The 27,129-nt window shown below is 42.9% G+C and overlaps 1 protein-coding gene and 1 long non-coding RNA gene across 8 annotated transcripts in view; one reads left to right on the top strand and one right to left on the bottom strand.

Annotated features, from left to right (window-relative positions):
• LOC111872686 (glutamate receptor ionotropic, NMDA 2B) overlaps positions 1–27,129 on the top strand; it is a 309,458-nt gene that overhangs the window by 87,869 nt on the left and 194,460 nt on the right. The gene's annotated exons all lie outside the window — the stretch shown is intronic.
• LOC111872688 overlaps positions 9,978–27,129 on the bottom strand; it is a 21,727-nt gene continuing 4,575 nt past the window's right edge. Inside the window, exons 1-3 of one of the 2 annotated variants that reach the window (XR_002844282.2) lie at positions 20,608–20,647; positions 10,370–10,524; positions 9,978–10,210 (exon numbers count right to left, since the gene is read on the bottom strand). This is a non-coding gene — a long non-coding RNA (uncharacterized LOC111872688). Of the gene's footprint in view, positions 10,211–10,369; positions 10,525–20,607; positions 20,648–27,129 lie in introns of those variants that run through there. The other variant, XR_002844281.2, reaches the window with a different exon arrangement.

The following is a 27,129-nucleotide window of genomic DNA, read 5'->3' as shown; positions in this document are numbered from 1 at the left end:
TAAAAAAAAACTCCTGTATGTGGTGTTTGGTTCAATCTGCAAGAACTATGAAAATTGTCATTTGCATTGCATCCTTCTTCAGTAAACTTCTTCTGCCTCACATCCAAATACTACATACTCTGATTCAGTAGTTTTATTCTCTTAGTGTGCCACGTCAATTTTCACGCCCCTATAGAGCAACAGGTATACGTTTTACATGTGTTTCTCGACGTGAGAACCAAGGCCCCACAAGGTCTATTGCGAATCACCCATAAATTTGCCAGTAACAAAGACGGTGAATTAATTTTATGTCTAAATAAAAACAACACTTAAATATAATTTAATAGAAGTGTTTCAGGAATATCATTTAGGTTCATTACTTACTTCGTCATTGAGCTGAGCCCTTCTTGAGGAGCAGCCAATTCTGCAGCTACTCAAGAATTTCCCAGCATTATATTGAACCAGAAGGTTCATTATCCTGTTCACAAGAGCCCTCCACTGGTCCCTATCCTGAGCCAGATCGATCCAATCCATACCATCCTATCTCTCTAAGATCCATTTTAATATTGTCCACCCACCTACGCCTTGGTCTTCCCAGTGGTCTCTTTCCTTCTGGTTCTCCAACCAATATCCTATATGCATTCCTCTTCTCCCCCATTCATGCTACATATAGTTAACTTTTTTAATTGTACTGCGTCTTATTTAACGTTACTTTTTATAGGTTTCGGGGAGCTTAAACTTTTATACTCACTTCAAGGAAGCCTGTAAACTACTGTTTTCGATTTCGGTCTTCTTCGTTGTGATACCGCGTGGTCTGGATGATGCTTAACACTGAGCAAGAACATAGGCCTCAGTATACAGGCTGAAGTGATTTATATCGTGAAGTTGAACAAGAGTTCTCCTGGCTATGAATTGTGTCACCTGCTGGACGTCTGAACTTGTTGTTTACCTCGCTTAATGCCACACTATTTAATCCACAGTTTCAAAGGCTGCTCCGCTGCTCTGCGGACAACATTACTTTGGGCCCGCGTTGAATAACTAATCAAGAGTATGAAACTAGTTCAGAGCTATATATTGTGGTCTTCATGGTTATGCCACTTTTAAGAGCTGATTTCCTAAAGAAGGATGTAGCAGGTTGCTCCAAAACACTGGTTACCAACTGACTACACCCTACCGTAACTTAGGAAGCCGTATTATGAACCTTAACAGTGAACAGGAAAAAAATCTACAGGATGTGCCGTTTATAATTCAGCCACAAAGAAAAATTACTACGCTACAGAGACGGACTACGAAGCTGTTGTCCTTGCGTAATCGACTCTTCCAACTTCCCTCGTGACGCTGTAATCGATCTTCTCTTTTTCTTTCTCAAGATTACTATCTCCAGTTGCGCAGGCGCGAGCATGGTGTGTTACCGAACTGAATGTGTATTTAATCTCGAATTCTATGACGAAATTCTAGGAGCCATGAAAAACGGAACAAATTTAAATGCAGTGTGATATGTCAGCTTCTGGTCTATTCTAATAACGTTAATTTTTGATACGGTAGTATGAAGGTAGGTACAGAAATAGGTATATATACCTATTTGGCATCATGTGAAATTGCAAAAGTATTAATATATTCTAACCAAAACTACATTGTGAACTAAATTGAAATTTTCGAAAATAGCGACTGAATGAATAGATTTCTACGGGTATGTTGTGATAAACTGGGAAGGGAGGCTGTCATAAACCGCCTCTTTCGGAAGCTGAAATTCAACTGCATTTTGCAAACCTGTCACGGAAAGAGGAGTCAACAATATAACGCAACAAACTCCTCATTTTTTCCCCCTTATATAAGTTTGAAATGTTGTTTCTAAAAGTGTTTCTTCGGCAAACTTCCTTTACACTGCACGTGTTACTGCTTCCTCGTTTCTTGCGCAATGGAACATTTTCTTTTTCCTTGGCACTACGGCCCCAGTGGGCCTAGGCCTACCTCCATGAACTTCTCCGCTCACTTTCGGTTTTTCTCGACCTTACACATTCGGTAGGACTCCTTGGGCGGGTGGTCAGCTCGTCGCAAGGTCTCTACCTGTACACACACACACACACAAACAAACTAAACATCCATGCCCTGAGTGGGATTCGAACCCACAATTCAGGTTTCGAAGCGAGCGAAGTCAGTACATGCCTCAGTGGAACATTTTTTCCTCCTTGGCACTACAGCCCCAGTGCGCCTAGAAGCTAGACGTCTGGGCCAAAGAGTATCGATACATTCGCTCAAGAAAGAAGTACGCGAACCCTAAAACACTCACCTTTGAAACCATTAGCGGTCTAGGACACGCTTTTCCCATCTGATTAATATTTTTGTGGCTGTACACAATGAGGTTGTGCTAGCCCGTAGGCGTTCTATTATCCTGTGAGCCGGGATAGCTCAGTCGCCATAGTGACTAGACTATGGATTAAACGGCTAATAAATTGGGATTCCATTCAAATTCATTTCTTCTCCATAATTTCCAGACCGTCTCTGGTGCCCACGCGGCCTCCTATATGAAGAGTACCAGAGGTTATTTCCTCTGTTGTAAGGAGGCCGGGGCATGAAGCTAACCACTCACCTCCATTTAGTGCTGAGGTCAAGAATAGCTTAAATATACCTTCCCCATATATATTGTGATATGACGCCTGACAGCCGGAATATTTCATTGCTAGGCAACGGCTAGGTAAATACATTCCGGCGGAAGCGGAGCGTGCCCAACAATAGAAGAGCGGTGTTTTCTGTGGTCCTCGCCGCGCGCGTTGCTACGCAACAGTACGGTAAATACACCTCTACAGCAATGAACCAACACGCAACAATACAGAAGGGATCGCTCCGAGGTTGTACAATGAGGATCTCAGGCAGCTGAGAGGTAAAAATGAGGGCGTCTCTTGAGACGGCGGTCGAAGATGTTTGAGACGAAATGGCAAGTAAGGAATTGGGCTGTTCAAATCAGACTTCATGTGTGCCGCGGTTACAGTGAGACTGGTATTACTACTGTGTTAAAATCCGTTACCAGAATACGACTAGTGAAGACAGAACCCTAATGTGTGTGTGTGTGTGTGTGTGTGTGTGTGTGTGCGCTCGCGCGCGTGTGTGTTACAGTAATAACGCTGTGTTAGTTGTAGTTATGAGTTGAGGGTATAAGTGCCATAAATCTATAAATCTAATCATCCAAACCAAAACCCGTCTATAAATCACACCCACTCCCTACAATTGACACTATTTATGAACTGGTGCTTAATCAGTTAAGCCCAAAAATAGTTTCACCTTTAAGTAACATTACTATTTACCTAAAATGTTTTAAAGAACGTTGCGCATTCTGTGTTCTTTACAAAGCAAAAAAGTACATTGCACGTAATTTCTGTATACAGCTGGCAATGGCTGCGTTACCTTGGAAATAAAATTAATTGTTGGACATAGATCATTTTTGCCTGTTGGACACCGAACAATAATGAAGTCCATCTAACCAATTTAGACCGTGTGGAGAGAATTCCGATGTTGCTTTTGGGTCCCTCTTGCGCCTACCGGTACCTTACTGAAGATACCGCCTATGCAGTATTATGCAGGGAGATGGTCTCCCAAAAGTTACTAAAATTCAATCAAAAGCGTTAGAACAGCTTTCGAATAAAGCCGCCGTTTGTATTTTGAGGCTCCTGAAGGTCACATAGTTCTCGAACTGGAATTTTGAGATTTACCAGACATGAATCACTCATGAAGAAAGCAGTCTTCTGGGATGTGGCACCGTGTAGATGTGGTGTTAACCGACGTTTCGGAGGAACGTATCGCCTCCATCTTCAGGGTAGAAGGAAAAATAAGAAAATCCGCAAGCGAAGAGACCGTGAGAACAGGTACCGGTTAACACCACATCTGCTCGGTGCCACATCCCAGAAGACTGCTTTCTTCTTAGTCACCGCCGTGAAAACCTCAAAGCTTACATGAATTACTCATGTTTACAACCGTCCCGGAATTCCTGTTTAATTTTTGTAGCCTTAAAAATTACATATGGAGATATAAAGACAGCAGTGGCCGGGCCACATTCCTGCCTCTCTCTGGACTGTTTTTTCACTAAGTCCATATTCATGGGCATTATGAAGCCGTGCGACTTCCCCAAACGTGTAATTTTCACCCATTACTTTATCAAACATTTAAAAAAATTATATCATACTTATTCATGCCTCTTGCTCTTGCGAAGGAAAGCACTTCTGGTATTCGGAGAACTCAAGAGTTGTTTCTTAAATATATATAATCAAGCGTTATCAGTCCTACGGGTCTGTGACGATGGTCACACAAGTCTGAACCTCCCCCCCCCACACACACACACACACAAATTCACGTGTTCTTCGTGTAATCGTGAATGTGTTTATACGTAACTTCCTACCAGCTTCGTTACATCTCGGAAGGGTTTATTGTTAATCTTTATATTACGATCCAGGATTTGAGGTTCTCATACCCGTTGTTATGAATAATTCTGTCGTCTAGGATGTAGCGCCAATATTCTGTTGAAGTGAAAATAGGTTCCGGAAGAACATACGCCTCCCTCTTCAGGATATCTTTTGGTTACTACATGCTTTATTCTGGTTTCTTGTTTGGCTTATTCTAAGGGTTGTGAAGAAGGAGGTGAAGTGTTCCTCCTAAACGTCGCTTGACTTTGAACAGACTAAACGCCATTATATAGCAGAAGATATAATTCTTTATATTATGAGTTTGTCTTAAATTCTGACGAGGAAACGCGGACAAATATTTTATTTCTGCTACGTTCGTTTCTTGAAGGCCGGTCACGGTAGCCGAGCGGTCTAAGGCATGTACTGTCTTCGCTCGCTTGGAAACCGGGATCGTGGGTTCGAATCCCACACATGGCATGGATGTTTAGTTTGTGTGTGTGCGTTTTTCTGTTTGTGTACAGGTAGAGGCCTTGCGACGAGCTGATCACCCGCCCAAAGAGTCCTACCGAATGTGTAAGATCTAGAACAACCGGAGTGAACGGAGAAGTTCATGGAGGTAGGCCTAGGCCCACTGGGGCTGTAGTACCAAGGGGGAAAAAAATCGTTCGTTTCTTGAATGGCCACCTTAGGTTGTCATAGCTGGATCCATGTAGGAGCTCCCAGGCAGTCGTTAGCCTTCACGAAGGGAACTCTAATGTGTTACCGAAACTTTGGAAGACCTTCAACATTGTACGCGGCACTTCCCTGAAAGCCGAAGACACAATAATAGGTTTTCTCTTTTCTTTCTTGATGTGTTTTGTTTTCGCTTTCTTCTTAATGTTATTTCCTGCGCCCCAGAGGAAGAAGATATGTCTGCTAGTGGGAGATCTCTGACTTCGTATTTCGCAAGATTTATTTTTCTTTGATATCAGAAACACATTTTTACTTGGAAGAAGTTCAGCACTTTAATTAACTTTTTCGTGATATCTAGTAAAGGCTTAAATGCCCTCCAGGGTTCTGGGTTTTACACCACGCTACTCTGATGATTTATTTAACGATGATATCAATGACGCGAGCGCCTCTGTGGTCTAGTGGTCGGGGTTCCTGGCTACAGATCCAGAGGTCCTGGGTTCGATTCCCGGCGCTACCAGATTTCCTGAGAAGTAGTGGGTCTGGAACGGGGCCCACTCAGTCTCGTGAGGATAACTGAGGAGCTGCTTGAAAGGAAATAGCGGCTCCGGTGTAGAAAGCTGAGATCAATGGCCGTGGGGATCCGTTGCGCTGACCACGCGACACCCTCTCTCTGCTACAGTTGGCACTAACTTCGCCGACAAGCGGCGGTCGCTCGGTCGGTATAGTTCGCTTGCGGACTGCAGACCACGGAGCATCAGTGACGCGAACTGAACAGTATAGCGTAGCAGAATGATTAATGTATAATGAACATGGTAAGCAGACTGTAGCGTAAATTCAGGTACAGACACTTATGTCGTTATCGTTCTCACTTTAACACGATTAGGTTAGATCAGTAACAAACATCATCTGCAGGGGTTGAACATCAAGCCATTTAGTCACTTTTTCTTGGTCTACCTGGATCACTTTTTCCTAACTGAGGCCAGTATAAAATTTGCTTAGGAGCTTTTCATTCCGTCATTCTCTCGAAATGTGTTTCTCAAATTCCGTCATTCCTTTTTATGGCCTTATTACGGAGACGATAAAATTATTATTTTTGATACAGAAGATGGGCTTCGAAAGGTAGTTCAATTATTGCAACAAGCAGCGAAGATGAGACCGTCTCTGTGGTCTAGTGGTAAGCGTTCCTGGCTACAGATCCAGAGGTCCGGGTTCGATTCCCGGCGCTACCAGATCTTTTCTGAGAAGTAGTGGGTCTGGAACGGTGTGTACTCAGCCTCGTGATCATAATTGAGGAGCTATTTCAAGGAAATAGCGGCTCCGGTCTAGAAAACTGAAATTAACAGCCGTGGGGATTCGTTGCGCTGACCACGCGACACCCTCTATCCGCAAAAGTTGGCACTAAACTTCTCCGACAAGCGGCGGTCGCTCGGTCGATATAGTTCGCGTGCGGACTAAAATCATTGAGTATTTTTGTTTGTTTAGCAGCGAAGATGTACAGCTTAGAGATAAGTAATCACCACTGTCTTAAATCCAGTTACTTAAGCTCTTTTTTTTCACCGCGATTAAGCCAACTTCTTAATTTACTTTGTTTTAGTTCTCACTTTAACGCGATTACGCGAACAGTGAGAGGCAGCATGGATGGCGGCAGCATGGTATCGACGTTAAAAGCTACACGTATTGCCTATATATGGGAGCAGCAATGAAACATAACACTGAAGCAAATCGATTCCTAAAATCAAATGAAGTGCTGCTTTCTACATGAATAAGATGTGTATACCTGTCTGCATTATTTGGCTCGTGTGCGAAACCCTACACTTTTCCTTCAATTCTTATGGAAAACTAGCTTTTTCTTTACGCGTTTTTATAATACGCGATAGTTTTCAGAAAAGCCTCTACAGCGTAAATCGGAAAAGACTGTAATACCCTGGCATTTTAAGGTATTTATTTCTTATATAGTGTCAAATACAGCAACCGCCTATCTCGAACACTGAAGTCATGGGTTTGAATCTCAAGAGTGGCATGGAACTTTGGCTCCGATTCTTCTGTTTTTGTATTCTCTTGTGTAAGTAGAGGCCTTCGACTGGCTGATCCCCCATCCAAGGAATACTACAAATTTTCTGTAAGATTCACAATCTCAGAAGTTTATTTTGATTGGCAACAAGCAAGTGGGCTTAATACATGGAAAAGAAGAAGAAGAAGAAGAAGAAAGAACGCGATATATTTAGCGACGAAGTCTGTAATTCAGTCTTTGCGATACGGGGCGTCGAGTGATTAATGACAGGTATGATGCTGTCATTTTCGTATAGATGCTGAGGAAAACCACGGGCCTTACTTTGTTTCTGATTGACTGAAATGTATCGGACGCCAGACATGACAATTCCGTCGGTGTTACCAATTGAACATAGAATACATACCTGTAACTAAGACGTTATATACCGTATTACTTCGAATATAAGACGCATCCAGTTTTTGAATGTGAGTTTTAGGAAACAAATTGGAAAGGTGCGTATTCCTCGAATTTAAGAGTCGCCTCAATTTTCGAACGAGGAAAAATGTGTAAAAGGTGCGTCTTATATTTGAAGTCAGGACATCGGTAGCGTAGTTAGTCGAGGCACTATGCTACAAGCCGGAATATTATAGGTTCGATTTCCGATGATATCATTTGATTTCTTCAATTGACCTAATCTTTTTATCCGCACTATAGCCCTGGGGTCGACTAAGCCTCAAAAAGAAATTAGTACCTATCTTCCTAAGGTTAAATGGCGGCCGGCGTGTAAGGCTAACAAACTTACCCCCATCTGTGAGGCAATTTTCTACATAATGTGGGACCCTCAACGTCTCTCAACCCTGTGAGCTTCCACGGCCTGTTACAGGGATAGCTGTATCTTTTTTATATGGAAGTAATACGGTGTATATTCCTGCCTCCAAAAACATTATTCGAGTCGATAAAATATGCCTCAGGCTTCTCTCGTTCTCTGTGCAGGCTGAACGCACCGATCATATCATCCCTTTTAATGTACTCACCCCAAAAATGTCACATCACAACAAAGTTTGTATTGAAGAAAGCAGTCTTCTGGGATTTGGCACCGTGTATATGTGGTGTTAACCGACGTCGGAAGAATGTATCGACTCCATCTTCAGGGTAAAAGGAAAAATATAAGAAATCCGCAAGCGAAGAGACAGTGAGGACCGGTAAAAATAGACTGCTTGTACCGGTTCTCACGAGCTCTTCGCTTGCGGATTTCTTATATTTTTCCTTCTACCATGAAGATGGAGTCAATACGTTCCTCCGAAACGTCGGTTAACACCACACATACACGGTGCCAAATCCCAGAAGACTGTTTTTTTTTCATAGTCACCGCCGTGAAAGCCTCAAATCTTTCGAAGTTTTGATTGTAGAAAAATGTTGTAAATACAAAAACGGCCTAGGCGAGGCCCCTCCGGCCTTCTGTAGCACATTCTTATAAATATCTTATTCTATAATAGCGGTAACCCCGCGATTCTTAATGTAGATCTTAACTTAAATCTGAGAGTTACTGTTAATGATCAGTACAATCACTTCCTTCACTTTTCTTACGTATCTGTTTTATATAAATATAGGAACTTTGTAACAGACGCCTTGCAGAAAACTTTTTTCTCAAACGGTTTGTCGACACGCAGGCACGGTGGATCATTTTTATTTCTCGGAACCACGGAGACCACGACAAAGTAGCGTATTCATCGATAAGAGTGACATCTAGCGGCAAGGCTCTACACTCGTTTGTTTTCGTGGGGTGTTCTATTCCAATCGGTACACCGGCTATCCTGACTGAAGATTTTCATGATTTTCCTCAGCATCTCGAAACAAATTCCGGAACAGTGCCTCAAGCCGGCATGTATGCTTCGTTTTACTTTCTAAAAAATTTATGATTCATCAATCATTGTGTCAGCCTACGCTATATAATCTTGATACTGCCAGCGCCACAGAATAACTCACGAAAAAGCATGCGTGAAATAAATTGATAAATTTTATACATTAATTAAGAAAAATTAACGTCAAGAATTTGTGACACTCATAGTTCCTTTGTCACCATCTGCCTCTCTGTGTGTGGGACGCGTGACTCTACACGTGGCTTAATATGCAACTTGTTATAACAAAATAAAAACTCTGTGGCCTGTAATCCGCAAGCGAACTCTATCGACCGAGCGACCGCCGCTGGTCGGCGAAGTTAGTGCCAACTTTAGCGGATAGAAATTGTCACGTGGTCAGCGCAACTGATCACCAGGGCCGTTAATCTTGGTTTTCTAGACCGGAACCTATATTTACATGAAATAGCTCCTCAGTTATCCTCACAAGGCTAAGTGGACCCCGTTCCAGACCCACTACTTCTCAAAAAATCGTTAGCGCCGGGAATTGAATGTGGGACCTCTGGGTCTGTAGCCAGGAGCTCTGACCACTAGACCACAGAGGCGGTCATGGATTTTGTTATATAGATTTTAATTAAACGAAAATAATTTACATTACTAATAAAATGCCATTCTGCTTCACTATGGTTAAAAATTAGTTGAGAAAACTAAAAATATATAAAATTGAAGTAATAAGCTGTTTTGACTCGAAATTCAATGCATAAAAATGTGACGTGACGAAGTATTTTGAGACTGGATTTGTAATCAGCATATCATAATTAATTTAATAAGGTAGTTTTACTTTTGAGTTGCTAGGACGTTGTTGTGCCGATCATAGTGGCCGCGCGGTCCAAGGCAGGAACACTGGAATCGTGGGTTCGAATTCAAATCAAGGCATGGATGTCTGTGTATGCATCTAGTTTGTGTGTGTGTTGTCCTGTGTAGGTAACGGCCTTGCGACGGGCTGATCACTCGTCCAAGGAGTCCTACCGACTGTATAAAAAATTACGAAACTGAAGGAGAGGCCAGGGCCCAGTAAAAGGCTGTAGAACCATTGATGAATGAATGAAAACTTTGTTAATTAGTGTAAAACGGGAGTTGTACAAACATTGTCTGACGTCCGATATTCTAAAGATCACAACGTTTCGGAAACTGGATCTGTTTCCGTCCTCAGGTGATGGTCTGGGAGACGTCTACTATACCAGGTCCCTTATGAAAAAACTAACCCCAATCACCGCTCCGAAATGTATTGCATTCATCAACAGCAGACCGTTGCGCCTCTGAAATCAAACAGAACGAAATAAGGCAATATTCTTGAAGTTTCAAAATTATGTAATAATATATCTTAGATTTAAACAAGTCAGCGTAAAATATAATTGGGTATCTAATCGAAGTTCTTAATAATATTTCATAGCCTATAAAAGAAAAATCTTTATCACCTTCGTGGCGTAGGCCCTATGGCGTCTTCCAGCTCACTATTCAACTACTCTCTCCGGGTCTCTACTCCCCATTGGTTCATATTTCCTTCCTGTTGTCTGAATTCGATACTTTTCCATTCTTTGCAGATGTTCTCCGCAGTTTTCTTGAAAATGCCCTATAAAGTAAAATAAAAGTAAAGTTATCCCTCTACCAGGCCGTGAAGGCCCATAGGGTTGTGAAACGTTGAAGGTCCCACATTATCAAGACAATCGGCTCAAAGATGGCGGTAAGGTTGTAAGCCTTACGCGCCGGCCACGCTTTACTCCCCAGGAAAGTTATTTAATTAATTCCTGGTACTTATTTCTGTTAGAGGCTGAGTCAACCTCAAGGCCATAGTGCGGCTGGAAGGATTAGGTCAACCGAAAAAAATAAAATGACCTCATCGGGACTTGAACTCTCGACCTTCCGGCTTGTAGCATAGCCCCTCAACCAACTACGCTACGTCACTGTGACACGTGACAATACGTACGGATTTCAGATGTAGTTTTGGGCGATAACGTGTATTGATAGCCGAGTGTTCCGCGCGTGCGCAGACCGCCTATATAGTGCCCCGCATTTGCTGAAATATCTGGAAACATTGGTCTAGGGGCAATATTCTGGACTCATGTTTAGTTGGCAGTGCTTTCTGATCTCGGCCGACACACCCGATGCTCTTACTCAAAGATTTCGTGGATTTTCTCAGTCCCACCCGGCAAGTTCTAGGAGAGTTCCTCAATAGGTCCACAACCGTATCCTTCTCAATCCTTTCGAATTTACCGTATTTACGCATGTATAGGCCGCACATTTTTTGCCAAAAATTCAAGAGGAAAACTGGGGTGCGGCTTATATTCGAAATATTCGAAATCACACTTCATTTAAAAAAAATATATATTCATAATTAGTAATACAGGCTGTTCTACTCCTGAAATAATATTCCAAGAAAATTATTTTTTCTATAATTTCTGTCTGAAAATTGTGCTGCGGCCTATACACGCACGCGGCCTATACATGCGTAAATACGGTATCATTCTTTAGTACGACGGTGTATATGCCTAGCCTAGATACAGATGTGATTGTAAAGCAACACACACAGAAGAACATTTTTTTTTCCTTGGCACTACAGTCCCAGTGGGCCTATGCCTACCTCCATGAACCCCGTTCACTTCGCTTTCTCTAGATCTTACACATTCGGTAGGACTCCTTGAGCGAGTGATCAGCTCGTCGCAAGGCCTCTACCTGTAGACAAACACAGAAAAACGCACACAAACATCCATGCCCTGAGTGGGATTCGAACCCACGATCCCGGTTTCTAAGCGAGCGAAGGCAGTACATGCCTTTGACCGCTCGGCTACCGTGACCGGCGAAGAACATTTTAGCGTAAGTTAATTGCAAATGCGCCCTCCCCCACCATCTCCACTTCGTACAAGGATACGCCACGCTTTCGCAGACTCTCATTGCCTTCTGTAGCCGTGAGGCAGTTTACAAAGAAACAAACATTTTTTAAGAAACTCAGTTAAGGTTGTTTCCTATTTCTTTCTTCTCAAGTTAATCAATTGCATTCAGTTCTGTATTTCTTAATATTAATACAACTTAGTAGAATAGTACAACTCGACTTTGGTTTTATTTTTAATAGACGATGTACGGACCTTTCAACATTTCAATATTAACTGACTCTTAAGTCAACTTCTCAGTTATAATAATATGGCAAGAAGCCGGGATAGCTCAGTCGATAAAGCGACTGGCTACGGACTGGACAACCGAGGGTTCGGAGATATAGTCCCGGTAAGGTCAAGAAATTTCTCCACGTCGTCCAGACAGCTCACTTAGGGCCGCTCAGCATCCTATCCAATGGGTACCGGTCGTAAAGAGGCCGAGGCATGAAGGTGATCACTCACCTACATCTAGTGACGACGTCAAGAAAATGTGGACCTATACATCCACTCCTCCATAATTAGTTAAGCACAGGGACAACTTTGTCTTTTTTACCTTTTATGATAAGTATATCGTTAGAACAGACAACAGGTTCTGGTTCATCAGAATATTACAGTTCACCATAATCATTAACACCTCAGTCCTCATCAGTGTCATCTTTGTGGGCGTAACACAGAGTGTACCATTTAAGTCCCAACCCAAAATACGAAATCGCAGGCAAGCGTACAGCTCATGTCAGCTTTGTTGTCTTAATCGATGCTTCCGTGTCAAGCTACTCACTGCTAAATATTTCACTAACAGCAGCAAATGATCCTGATGTGAAGTAACGGTCGGGAATGAACACATGAATAAAACATGCTCCGACGCGCAGGCCTTCTGCGCAACTGGAAACAGCTGAAGCTAAGCAGCTAATATGAAATAGCCTCGAGTGTCACGAGGTGGGAGACGTGAATGTTCCTAAAATTGCGTTTTAAATGGTACACCCTGTAGATATAAAATGTAAAGTTATGGGTGTGCTTAATTAATTAATCTCCACGCTATGAAGACTTGTCGGTGAGTAGAGTTATAGCTCCACCATTCTTGACCACAGCACTAGATGGAGGTAAGTGGTCAGCTTCGCGTCCCGGCCGCTTTACATTTTAATTTAACATCAGTTAAGCGGTCCAGTGCTATCAAAATATTACAAATATACGGAAATTAACACTTCATCTCTGACATTCTAAGAGTTAAACTTAATTCAATTTTCTCCGAATGTTCTGCGACGCTCCCTAACCAATAAGCTGCCCTTCCACTATTTTGGAAACCACCGGTATATACCATATCCACTGTCAATGGATACATTAATGCCAGTTCCCTCAGCCAACCCGTGGCGTCTTGGTATCGAGCCCCAGTTGCATACAGCCAGAAACATGTTCCTTCTCTCTGAGAAGAGAGGACCTCGTGGATAAGTGCAAAGTGTACTGCACTTACAGTGAAGGCAGGTCCCTATTTCTCATGACGAGACCACACAGTGCCCGTGACGACGATAAAAAGGCTGTCAGTAAGATTCCGTCAAGATATGATGCTCTGAGGCTGTGAGAGCAATCCCTTCACCTTCGCTACTGCACTTTCGGACGCTGGATAAGTTGATCTGGTGTCCTGTGTTGTGTGGCCTCGCTTTGGGACCGGCTGTAACCGCATTGAATTCCCTTCGAGGCGTAACTAATTTGACTGCGATCTGGTGGCCGCATTCTACAACTTCCGTTATTGAGCACTTACACCCTTCCACTATCAGACAGCCGGGCCGGGAGTGTAGTGGCTAGGCTATAGGCTCGTACGCCGAGAAGTCGATTTGTTGCCAGCAGTCAACCATGTTGTGCAAACCGCCTCTCTTACCCAGCGTCCTACCCACTGGACACCTATGCTTATTTCTCCAGGGGGTGAAAGAGGCTGTGTCGAGAAGCTGATCACTCGCCTTCAACTGGTGCCAAAGGTTGCGAATGCGCTAAGATGTACCTAAAATTCTCGACACGCCTTCATAGCGTGTTGCTTAATTAACAATAGAAATAGCTTTATATTACGTATCCACTTATAGAAGCCGGGATAGCGTAGTCGGTATAGAGAAAGGCTGGGGGCTGAACGACCAAGGGGTCGGCGTTCAAGTCCCGGTAGGCGTAAGAATTTTCTATTCTCCGTGTCGTTAAGACCGGTTCTGGGGCCCACCCAATCTCCTATCCAATGGGTATGGGAGGGTCTTTCCCCGGGGTTAAAGCGACCATGGCGTGAAGATGACCACTCACCTCCAGCTAGTTCCGACATCAAGAAAATATGGATCTGTACATCGAGACCCCCATACGCCTTCATGCCGTAGTGCTTAATTAGTTACGCAAATGGACAACTTTACTTCATAATTGTATAGAGAGAGCTGCGTTCCTTGGCACTGTGACCCAACTACTGTACCAGGTAGAATATTTGACAACTTGAAAATAAAATGGAGCAGATTTATTCTTCAGAAATTTAGTCACTCGGTTTGTCAAGAAATTTCCTTCCTTGAATGGGGACAGAAATCTCATTACTGTGTTCACAAGAATCCCCCACTGAACCCCATTTTGCGCCAGAGGAGTCCAGCCCACACCTTTACACCACGTTTCTTTAACTCTTTGAACAAGATTGGTTACTATATATACCAACACTTTTAACATAATGAACTCTATATTTTGCCTGCAGAGTGCGTTTATAGATTCTAATTTATTCCTACTGGCCATGGGAGCACGCGGTAGCGTGGTTGGTTGAGGCACTATGCTACAACCCGGAAGGTCGCGGGTTCGAGTCCCGATGAGGTGGATATTTCAATTTACCTAATCCTTCCAGCCGCACTATGGCCCTGGGTTCCACTCAGCCTCTGGCAGGAATGAGTACCAGGAATCTTACTGGGGGGTAAAGAGCGGCCGGCGCGTAAGGCTGACAACCTGACCTCCATCCGTGAGCCTTCACGGTCTGTTACAGTGATAGCTTTAGCTTTTTTTTACCTACTTGCCATAGTAATGCAAATATAATGTGTTTTCTTTGAGATAGGAACTAAATTTTAACCAGGTCATAATTGAACAGGAATAATTGTAACATGCTATATAAGACTTCGTGCTCTTACTATTGTAACGGCCGGAGAACAGATGCTGCAAGAACAGCCTCCGAAGCAAAGGAACGGGGATGCACCGTTAGGCTATTCGGGACGAACAGCCTTAAGGAGGGAGCAGTGTGACGTGTCGCGCTAGCTGGACCACCCCCCCGGAACTGACGCGCCGAGCGGAGCCGAAGTGAGCCGAGCGGTGCCGAAGTTAGCCGAGCCCCAGCGTCCTGGTAGCTATGCAACGCGAGTCAACAGCGGTGACGTAAGACGGCGTGAGGTAACAGCGTTGCTAGGCTATACGCAGACACTGTTACGTGGGACGTAACGACGCTGTTGACGCGGGCAACAGGTAACAGCGAACGGAATAAAAGCCGGCTGAGCAACAAGCGAGAGCCAGTATGTTATCAACAGTTCTCAAGGCAGCAGCCTGCGAGTAGAGTTGGAATCTAGCCAGCGCCGAGTTACGAGTGAAAGTGTGTGATAATCAGTGACAGATAACTGAGAATTGGTTGGGAGTGTGTAACACAGTGACACTTGTACAGCTCCTGTACTCTAAAGGTGTAGTCTACTGACAATAGCGTGATTTGATTTGCGAATATGGTTATAAATTGTGAAACCCCGAAATATTGTTATAATTAATTGTAGCCGTGATTTGTAGGTTGTTAAATAAACCAATTAACGATCTCTACGGCGTATTCAGTAACGAAACACGTTACAATACTTCCTAATTCATTTCGTATTTCTTCCCAGTTCTACGGAATGATACGTAGAAGACCACATTTGAAATCATCTCAAGCAAGTAACGCACAATAGCAATCATATACCGTCTTTTTGATGCAGTATTATGCGCTGAACTTATCCACATAAAATATTATCAGTAGTCACACAATAGACACGATATACTGAAAAACGAAAGACTGTTCGCCCATTCGTGATCTACAATATAACTATCGTTCGCACAACTCCTTAACTCTGGCGATTTCGTTGCAATGGTAATCCGACATTGCGTCATTTCAGAATTTTCATTTTACCGTTATATATACAGAAGGATTTAGATGTATTTTCTGCTTCAAAGAGTCCTAATCCATTTTAATAATATCCAAGGTTATGTTTCCCTAGCAGTCTCTTCCTTTCAGGCTTCGACAGAACGTAATTAATAACGGAAATATTTTGTTACTGAAACAAAAAATAGTGGATTAAATTTATTCTGTGGAAACACTGTCAAACAGAACCCAGCACGAATATTTGGTTAACTGCCCTTTAGCAATTGTTGTGCAATGACCCGTAAAATGTTATTCTTGTGTGCTACGGTATTGATTGTACATCAAGCGGGATGCTGATCTATCTGACCACATTGAAGAATGGTGTGCTTCAACATCACAACGCGGACTCAGATGTCTTTCGGCTTAATCCAATCAGATGCTGATCATTTCTTGACCCGCTCAGCAAATATCAGCTTTTATAGAACAGCTCTGCAACATGCAGTTATGAGTAGTTACTGGAACGGAGAAATGCTCGCAAAGTTTGTATCAAAAAATCTCAAGGTCAAAGTCACGTAGGACATTTACTCGTAGATTCGAGGATATTACTCGTACATTAAATAAAATTAATTATTTGTTCATTAACCACGTTTTATCAACTACATACGTTTCACAGAGTCAAAACTGAGGATGATTGTGGATGATAAATGGGTAGGACCTTTAAAACAGCAGCTATGGTGTGTTTTAAGATAAACATCAAACTCCGTGGCCTGTAGTCCGCAAGCGAAGGAAGAGGAAGGAAAGGATATTGCCAGTGGGTAATGCCGAACGAGGAGGGACTACCAAGGCTAAGGGTGCTGCTGTCACTTTCACTTTGGTTTTACGGGGGGTGGAGAGAGGACCGAAGTAGCAGGAAGCCGCCTTTCCTTCTTTATCACCTCCATCAAGGTTTTCCGTGGTTTTCCTCGATACTAGAGAAAATGCTGAGTTGGTACCCAATTCCACGTTGCACTGCATGCTTCACATGCAGCCCTGACAATGTTAGATCAAATTTCACTATAATGCAGTCATATAGAAATATTAATTCCGATCATATGCATTACCTCTACCAGAAGGACGAGCTGGCACTGCCTAGGAACCTTCAAAACCGGAGATATACTTTCTTGCTCTCCACCCCCCATATGTAGTGTCTCTCACTCCCTCCCCACTTCCTCCTACTTTCTGTCTCCCTGTTTCTCTCTCTTTCCTCCTTTCATGAAACAAAACTTGGATGAACTATGCCTTAGACCAGGGGTCTCCAAACTTTTCGAACCGCGGGCCACATTAGGTAATTCAGCACTTTCAACGGGCCGGATAAAATGAGAAATTAATAACTCTAGGTATATGAGTTTTATTGAAAGCACAGAATTTCATAAACTAAATACAAAGTACGTGAGAATAAATTATCGTATATTAATGACAACAGACAGTAGCAGCAAATGCTCATATTTTCATCACAAATTATAATAAAACAATTAATGTGAATGATGGAACTCTTTTTGAATTCTTAAAATTTGATTAAATTGAGGTTCAAATTTTGAAACGCTAAACACGGGTAGCGACTTTAAATGTTTATCGGATAAATTTGCCCTGTATTTCGACTTTATGTACTTCATCTGGGGAAAGGTTTGTTCACACAGATATGTCGTCCCAAAAATGGAGATAAATTTTCTTTAAATTTGGAAATTGCTCAGAGTTCAGAAATTTATGAAATTCGATCAAATTTCCTTCCTTGTAGTTGTCTTTAATATGATAATTTTCCTGAAGTTCAATAATTTCCATTTGAATTTGACTTGGGACATCTGCAGCATCACAGTCAAACGGATTTTGAAACAATCTAATTTCCTGAGCACTGGAATCCAAATCAGCAAATCGCTTCCGAAATTGTTCTTTCAAATCTAAAATGACTAAATTTGCAAACGAGGAAGGAAGTCCTGCTTCCCCCGTTTTATGCAACTCTGCACAGTATAGCATATGAACAAAGTTACAATTTTTCACTTGGCTTTCCAGAAGTATCAACTTTGCTCTGAATGCCTTGATAAGTGCAAATAAATCACAGACTAAGTTATTTTCACCCTGCAACTTTAAATTCAAATGGTTCATATGGTTCACCAGATCAGCAAAAAATGCTAATTTCCAAAGCCACTCGGTATCTGATAAAAGTGGTTCGTGATGGTTTTTCTCGGTAAGAAATATATCAATTTCATTCCTGAGCTGAAAGAAGCGCGAAAGAACCTTTCCACAGCTAAGCCATCAAACTGCAGTATAATGTGTCAGGTCAATAAGCTCGGAATCACATTTACCAGTACTCACTGGAAAATTAGATAAATTGGCGCATTTCTGCACAATTCTTTCGCGGGCCGGATAAAAATCACATCGCGGGCCGCATGTGGCCCGCGGGCCGTAGTTTGGATACCTTTGCGTTAGACTGTGTGCTGCTGTAACCGTCCAAATTTGGATGTATACGTTTGACGTCTTTAATTATGTTTACGCTGATTAAATTAATTATCTGCTTTTAGAAATAATTAAATTAGCGCGTCAGTCACGAAATTAGTTCGAGTGAACTTATCGGATTCTTTAGTTTAGGCGAGTCTTCAAGTCAATTTTTGCATTTAACTGTAAGACCGACATAGCTCAGGCGGTTAGTCGCCGGCTTCCCACCGAGGCGGCCCGGTTTCGATACCAGGTTAAGACATATTAGATTTGTGGTGGACGAAGTGGCACTCGGGCAGGTTTTCTCCAAGTACTTCGGTTTCCCCTGCCAATCCTCATTCCACTGACTTCTTCTCATTGATTATCTATCATCAAGGGCCGGTACAAAAGGCCAATTAATGGCCGACGTACCAAGTGGACTCAGTCTCACCCCAACCCAAGAAACTAAAAAAAAAAAACTAAGGCTGAGAAATTCAGCAGAACTTTGGAAATACGAGATCAGGATACAGGGCCTGTCTTCTCCTCGAGATTCTAGACCTTTATCAGTAGCTAAAGTAATGAGTTTTACAGGGGATTTTGCAAATCCGGCGCTGTTTCTAGATCTAATTAGCGGAGGAAATGGCCGGAAGTTAAGTTCTCCCAAGATGAATACAGTCTTGAGTTTATCTGTGATTTGCGAACACAAGATTCTTGTGATCTCATAGCTGATCAGTGAGGGACGTCCTTAGTTCGAGTTGCAAAAGTGAGGAGAGATGCCCTTCTGCATAGGCGCTTGGCTCGGACAATCTGAGCTTCAATGATGGAGTTCAGAAGCGCCCTAGTGCCATCCGATCCACAAATTCTAAATCAACTTCGTAACCATTTCAACTTCTGGAACAATAAATCCAATAATTAATTTAAGAGAAGTCGTTGTTTGGCCACTCCAGTATAAGGAATATTTCAGAAACGTTAAAAAAATATTTAGAACATGTCTTCCCAGCGTCGAACAGAAGCAAATTATTGTGTTGGTGCAACCACATAAGTAAAAGGTAAAATTGTCCCTATGCTTAATTAATTCAGCACTACGTCATGAAGGCGTATGTGGGAGTGGATGTATAGATCCACATTTTCTTGACCTCGGCACTAGTTGGAGGTGAGTGACCAGCTTCACGTCCCGGCTACTTTACTCCCGGGGAAAGAGTCTCAGGTACCTATTCGATAGGAGATTGGGTGGGCCCCAGAGCCGGTCTGGACGACGTGGAGAAGTGAAAATTCTTGACCGTCCCCCCACCCGGTACTTGGAACTCCGACCCCTCGGTCGTCCAGCCAGTCGCTATACCGACTGAGCTATCGTGGATTTTGCAACCACATAAGTACTGATGATTATTGCCTTCTGAGTGAGTGAATGGGTCCCACCTGGTCATCTGAGCTATAGCACTCTAACACGCCTGGGACAGAGCCAGTTGCTCACCTTATCTGCGAAAGTGGGACCATTTCAGATCTTAAAGGAATTTCATAATCCGGGAATCACACTGGCGACCAATAAACCCTCTGAATGACCCTCAGGGCCTACCATAGCAATTACAGTAATTATTGTTGGCTCATTCAACAAGTGCAACCCAACATCACTCCCCACAAAACCCCGATGAATTCGCAAAGGACGACTGCAGCCAGCATAAGCACCGTCAGACGCCGGCGGGGAAGTATGGTTAAATTGCCTAGCCTAAGCCATCGCACTGTTCTGATGGTACTGATTTCACTAAATGGAAAAGGCAAAGTTGTCCCTTAGCTTAATTAATTAAGCACTACGCCATTAAGATGTATGGGGGGAGTGCAGGTAGAACGCCATTCTTCATTTAGGCTCTTGATGCAGGTCAGTGGTCAACATCACGCCCCGGTCACTTTACCCCCAAAGAAAGAGCCCCCGAAACCCACCCTATAGGGGGCTACGTGTGCCACAGCGCCGGTATGGACGTTGTGGAGAAGAGAAAAAATTTTGCCTTTGCCAAGAATCGAACCCCTGCATCCATCCTATAGCCCGTCTCTATAGTGACTGAGCTACCCTGGCTCCTGGTAAAGCTGTCCTTGTTAAGCAACATGCCATAGATATGTATGGGGAAATGAAGCTATAGCTCCACTCTTCTTGGCCTCCGCACCTTTCCACTGACCATACCTTTCCCCTTCACCTAAATGTGACACATGTTCTCACGCAATATTGTAAAACTACTAAGGTTCTATGGGTAGTACTTACAAAACACGAAAGATAACTCCGTGGCTTGAGTCCGCAAGAGAACTATACCGACCGAGCGACCGCTGCTTCTCGGCGAAGTTAGTGCCAACTTTAGCTGATAGAGGGTGTTACGTGGTCAGCGCAACGAATCCCCACGGCCGTTAAATTCGGTTTTCTAGACCGGAGTCGCTATTTCCTTGAAATAGCTCCTCAATTATCATCACAAGGCGGAGTGGACCCCGTTCCAGATCCACTGCTTCTCAGAAAATCTGTTAGCGCCGGGAATCGAACCCCGGATCTCTGGATCTGCAGCCAGGAACTGTGACCAGTAAACCACAGAGGCGGTGTCAGTGGGTAGTGCTTATATTTTCTAAATACGTAACAGCAAACAAGTGAACACTCCCTCCTAACTTAACCATACATGTAGGTGGGCGTATGAAAAGAATTACGCACGTAAACACACGTTTGTGGGACAGTGCGAACGTCTGCCAGAAAGCTGTCACCAAGTGCTCTCAACGGGAGGGACAGAAATAACGGACAGAGAGAGAAAGAAAGAACTAAAGAAAGAAAATAGAAATAAAAACATAAGGAAAGAAATATGAGAAAAGAAAGCAAATAGAAAGAAAGGAATAAAGCAAACCCTAAAGAGAGACAGAAAGAAGACGTGAAGAAACAGAGAACCAAAAATACGAGTAACATNGCTACTGTAATGTGGTAACGCTGGTATATTAAGTAACGTCACCACATATTGTATTTTATAAGATTTAATGATATTTTATTGCATTAATTGAGCATAAAAGATTGTAAGGTACTCTGCAACGATAGCATAAAGAGATGCATAATAAGCCTAATATAAACAGACATTTCGCAACTTGAAAATGAAGTCATCTTAGCTGCACACGGCACTGAGGATGACGTTATAGTTCTGAGAATTAGCTCCAATATCCAGGGGCCATACTCTCCCTATAAGGAGATGGACGCTATGAAGTCACATGATTTTGCCACGCCCGAAGACAATACTATATAAGGGCTGGCTTTGTAACTATTCAAAGATGTAAAAACCATTAATCTAGTGCAGCGCGCACTGTGCGTTTGAGAGCGCACTGCTCTCGTAAAGTCAGGGATTTGATTCCTGTTTTATACTTATTTCATATCTTGAACAAGTAAAGTGTTTGGTTTCACCTCACAAGTTCGTGTCGTCTATCTTATTTCACACATTCGAATCTTCAAGGAGATCTCGCTTATCCACACGCCCAACGCTTCGGTTCACAACCAGCTACAAGATCAACAGGCAGAGTTCGACATCGCACCTGGCCAGTGCAACCTACCTGTTCAACGTGCATCAACATCGCACCTGTCTTGGTGCAGTATCACCAGGTGGTGGCAGCTAAACAACACGTTACCTTCTAAGTCTCCCGACTTAGCGACAAACTCCTAACATCCTGAGTTTGCATGTGAATCACCATCCTCACACACGCGAACGTAAACAAACCACATTACAACATATAGAAGGAAAATAACAGTGGAAGAGAGACAATAAAGGCAGAAAGAAGGGCAAGAATTAAGGGAAGCAGAAATAAAGACACATTTTAAGAAAGAAATCAAAAGAGAATGCAGAAATGCATAAAGAAGGCACAATAGAAGCAAGGAACTAAAGAGAGGCATTAAGAAATGGAGTAACAAAGGAAGATATAAAAATACCAAAAGAGGCATAGGGAAAGGGCCAAGGAAAGAGATAGGAAAGAAAGTAGCAGAGCGTAACATAATGAAAGATAGATGTAAATAAAGAAAAGCTTAAATAAAGAAGAGACTTTTGATATATATCACGAGAGAAAGAAACAGGCATGACTTAGGGAAAGATATAAGGAAATAGAGCAATAAATAGAGATACAAAGAAGTACGAGAACCTAAGAAGGAAAGTATAAAAAAGTCGGGAACAAACAATGGCATAAAGAAAAAAGACAAAACTAAAGAAACAAATAAAAATGTAAATAAAGAAAGGAAGAAGAACAATATAAAAGATAAACAAAAGAAGATATAAGGAAAGAAAGGAACAAAAAAGAAATAATGAATGAAGAAAATAACAAAAGTAAAGTAAATAACAATAAACTATCTTACTACAACATCACGGTACGTGTGCTGAGTGCTAACGCCGAATTACCGTGTCCTCTTGATCCCATCGCATAAACAGTAAAGTATTCTCTGTCCTCACTTCCGCACCATGTCATGAAAATGTATCACAATGGAGATACAGCTCCACAGATTCTTAGCATCGCATACACTCCCCGCTCAGGGAGCTAACCCGGGTACCCCTTGGGAAATGCGCTGGGTGGGCCCCAGAGCCGGCCTGGATGCGATGCCGAAGACAACATTTCGGCCACTGCAGATTGAACACAGCATAGTCACTGTACTCACTGAGCTATCGCCGTTCGTGATGCTTCAACCTGTCTTGAGCTCGAACATGTAAACAGTGCAGTCATGTTATGCCTGTTATTAATGTCTTGCGGCAACCCAATGAGTTGCCTTATAGTTCACATTACACTTGATGAGTGTTTCTGCTAGTAACGTAGGTTAGGCCTGGGAATTCGGAGGCAGGAGGTAATGAGCATGAAAATGTTCACTGACGCTTGACAGAAATGCAAGTTCACTTTCATTAACTAAAGGTCACTATCAATAATTAATTCTGTGAAGCATATGCAAATAAGTTACACGTTCCTTCCCATGTAAACTGGTGCTCATACACTGGTGTGAGCAAGTCGAATCCTGTTCAGAGCACTGATATTTGGCAGCCATTTTTATTCCACAGAAATATGTGACTGACGGCCTCTGTGGTCTAGTGGTCAGAGTTCCTGGCTAAAGATCTAAAGGTCTCGGGTTCGATTACTGGCGATACCAGATTTTGTAAGAAGTAGTGGGTCTGGAACGGGGTTCGCTTAGATTCGTGACGGTAATTGAGGAGCTATTTCAAGGAAATAGCGGCTCCGGTCTAGAAAACCGAGATTAGCGGCCGTGGGGATTCGTTGCGCTGACCACGCGACACACTCTATCTGCAAAATTTGGCACTAACTTCGCTGACAAGCGGCGGTCGCTCGGTTGGTATAGTTCGCTTACGGACTACAGGCCAAGGAATTATTATGTGACTTCTTTTCAATGGCTCTTCCAACCCATTCAGGGCCCTGGCCTCTTATTCAGTTCAGCAATCATTTTTCACAGACGGTAGGACTTCTTGGACGGGTGATCAGCCTGTCGCAAAGCCTCTTCCTAAACACAGGACAACACAAAGGAAGAATAAACGTATACACGCACCAAACATCCATGCCCTGAGTGGGATTCGAACCTACGATCCCATCGTCCGAGCGAGCGAAAGCAGATCATGCCTTAGACCGCGCGGCCACTGCTGCCGGCTTATGTCACATTAGCTAATTAATTAATTACTAAGATTGAGGTATTCTGAAATCTGAAGCCATGTTATCTATATGTACAAAGGTTTCGGAGGAGTTTACTTCCTCCATCTTCACAAGACAATTTATCGACCTTGAAGATGGAAGAAGAAGGTTACCCTGAACTTTTATAACTATTCATTAGGCTGCACAGGGTCACACCCCCACAAGACCGTAATCTTAATATGAGAATCTTAATCTTAATGTGAGAACCCCAAATCTCAACTAATATAAACATATATTGATTGTTTTCCGATTTGGTTCTATCATCATCAGGTTGAAAATATGCTGACAGATTTCTTATTGATTTTTACTCTACTTTCCTTATTCCTAAAATATAAGAGTAGGCTTGTGTGATCACCTCGCTGTCTGTGTTTTTGTCTCCATGTATATCCCCTCCAACAAATTTGAACGTCTGAACTAATCAATATGAAACTTGGTATGTACAAGGTGGCGCAAAAATATGGGAACTTTTGAAAATAGAGAAAAAAAATACAATTTTTTTTTTTATATTTAATCAAGGTACTCAATGTGCACTTCTACATTGGAAATTTAAAAATAACTCACAGTCAGAAAATAACATCGCGAAAATGATGTCCATCTTGCCAAATACACTCTGCAAGTCGATCCTGAAAACTGCGCATGGCTCGGAGCAAAGTGTTGGGTTGTATTGCTGTGATCTCTTCTGTCATTCTTCTTCTAAGTTCGGCTAGGGTTGTGGGGTGTGTATCGTAGACCACGCTCTTCAAATAACCCCATAAATAAAAATCACACACTGATAAGTCTGGGAAACAGACGCCTGACCGCTGCCATTGACACTTGTGCGGTCGCCCCATCCTGTTGAAACCAAGTGTTTTCGATATCAATGTTCGGTACACTGTGAATTCTTGCAGCAAGAAACGTCTCAAGCATGGTTACATAACGCTCAGAAGTTACTGTCACAGTGTTTCTTGCGATGTCTTCAAAAAAATATGGTCCTATCACCCTTCGAGCCGAAACTGCACACCACACAGTGACCTTGGGGCTGTGTAGAGGTCGTTGATGAAGAACAGCAGGATTTTCTTGTGCCCAGTACCGACAGTTCTGCTTGTTCACATACCCGTTTAAATGAAAATGAGCTTTGTCTGACATCCACAGATTTTCAATGAAATCAGGATTCTCGTCAGTTTTGTTCATTATTGCTTCACAAAACTGTCAGCACAACAAATGGTCATTAGGTTTCAGTTCTTGCACCAGTTGCAGTTTACAGGGATGAAACTTGAGTTCACGGAGTATTCTCTGGACAGACCGACGACTTACAGTCACTGCCGCTGCGACTTTCCGTACTGAGCGATGTGGACTTCTCAAGATGGAGGCTTGCACGGCTTCGACATTTTCCAGAGTCCAAGCACTTTCTGGACGACCAGAAGACTTTCTCTTTCCCACTGAACCAGTCTCTTCGAAATTTTGAACCCACGTTCGAATTGCATGTATAGATGGAGCGTGGGGACGAGGGGCAAGGTTGAAATGCCGCCTAAACTCCCGTAAGGCCTCAACCAAATTGTCGCCGTGTCGATAATAAGCCCGCACGGCTACTACGCGTTCTTGAACGTTCAACTGCCCCATGGCTACTAAACCTCCAGTGCTACTCTACAACTTAGTACCCTCCCCACATTTCTTCTCCCCTCACACTGCTGCCAACATCACGTTCAAAAGTTCCCACCTTTTTGCGCCACCCTGTATATTATGTCACCTGAGGTCATGTCAACGGCGTACTTAGTAATCAAACCCATCAGTAATACCAACATTGAAACCTCTCACTTGAACGCTTTGAAGCGATCGTCATAAAACTTTGTACGTATATCATGCCAACAGAGACCATTTCACTTGCATGCTTCATAGATCCGTCCAATCAGTAATACCAACACTACAGCCTCACAGATTTCATCTTTTTTATTTCGCTGCTCATACATATAGAAGTTTCTTTCTACTTCTCATACCAAATAGTATAATTGTGGTGAAAAAATGCGATTACTTCTTCACAGAACTACTTGTTTGTCGTTAACTTATCGTTTAACTAGCCTAATATCCATTGAGAACTCAACGGGGATCCCCCTGCTTTGCTTTATAAGTTTCTGTACTACTAACTTCCCCTGCTTCCATCTTCACATGATCATTATGCTGACAGTTTTATTATAATTACACGTTTTTAGCTACTGTAACACCCTTTGAGAATTCAACGAGAAATCCCACTATTTGCTATATATGTGAAGAAGAGTCAATAAATAGGTCACAAATATAAAACAAACAAACTCCGTGGCCTGTAATCCGCAAGTAAACTATACCGACCGAGCTACCGCCTCTTGTCAGCGAAGTTGGTACCAACTTCAGCAGATAGAGAGTGTCGCGTGGTCAGCGCAACGAATCCCCACGGCCGTTATTTCCTTGAAATAGCTCCTCACATCCTCACGAGGTTGAGTGGACCCCTTTCCAGACCCACTACTTCTCAGAAAATCTGGTAGCGCTGGGAATCGAACCCGGAACTCTGGATCTGTAGCCAGGAACTCTGACAACTAGAACACGAGGCGGTCGGTCACAAATATATATTGTTATGGCCCAAATTTGAGATTGAAGAGGGTATGGTATTACCCAAAAGCTAGAGACTTGCGAAAAGCGTCTCGCAGTTATTGCCGTAAATTGTAAACACCAGGACTGGCAATTAGGTTAAGAATGTGAATGCGCAGCATGTCTATGTAATCGCAGAGCAATAGCTTACCTCACTCGTTCACTGGATTTAATCGTAAGAGACTGCTTACACAGCAATAAGACGCAAGGGGGTCCGCCCACAACCACCCATGAGAGCCAATGAGGAGGTGATTATGAGGATTGAGGACACTGAGGGGGAGTTACCTACCCTCTGTCGTCAACGCTGAATCAGCGAAATAAAACCATAAATTAGGGAATTTCGGGGGATTTGGGATCACGTTCTATCACAGAATATTCAGTTGTCCGCCGGAGGCTCTCGGCGACATGTTTTAACACATAATATTCGGTTGTCAGCCGAAGGCTCTCTTCAACATGTGTACGACCAGCGGAGGCAGTGGGCCTGCATCTTGTACTACAG

This window comes from Cryptotermes secundus, unplaced genomic scaffold (assembly GCF_002891405.2).
Source record: "Cryptotermes secundus unplaced genomic scaffold, Csec_1.0 scaffold143, whole genome shotgun sequence".
Classification (NCBI taxonomy): Eukaryota; Metazoa; Arthropoda; class Insecta; order Blattodea; family Kalotermitidae; genus Cryptotermes; species Cryptotermes secundus.
The sequence above is the reverse complement of the archived record's forward strand: the minus strand, read 5'-3'. Positions and strand labels throughout refer to the sequence as shown.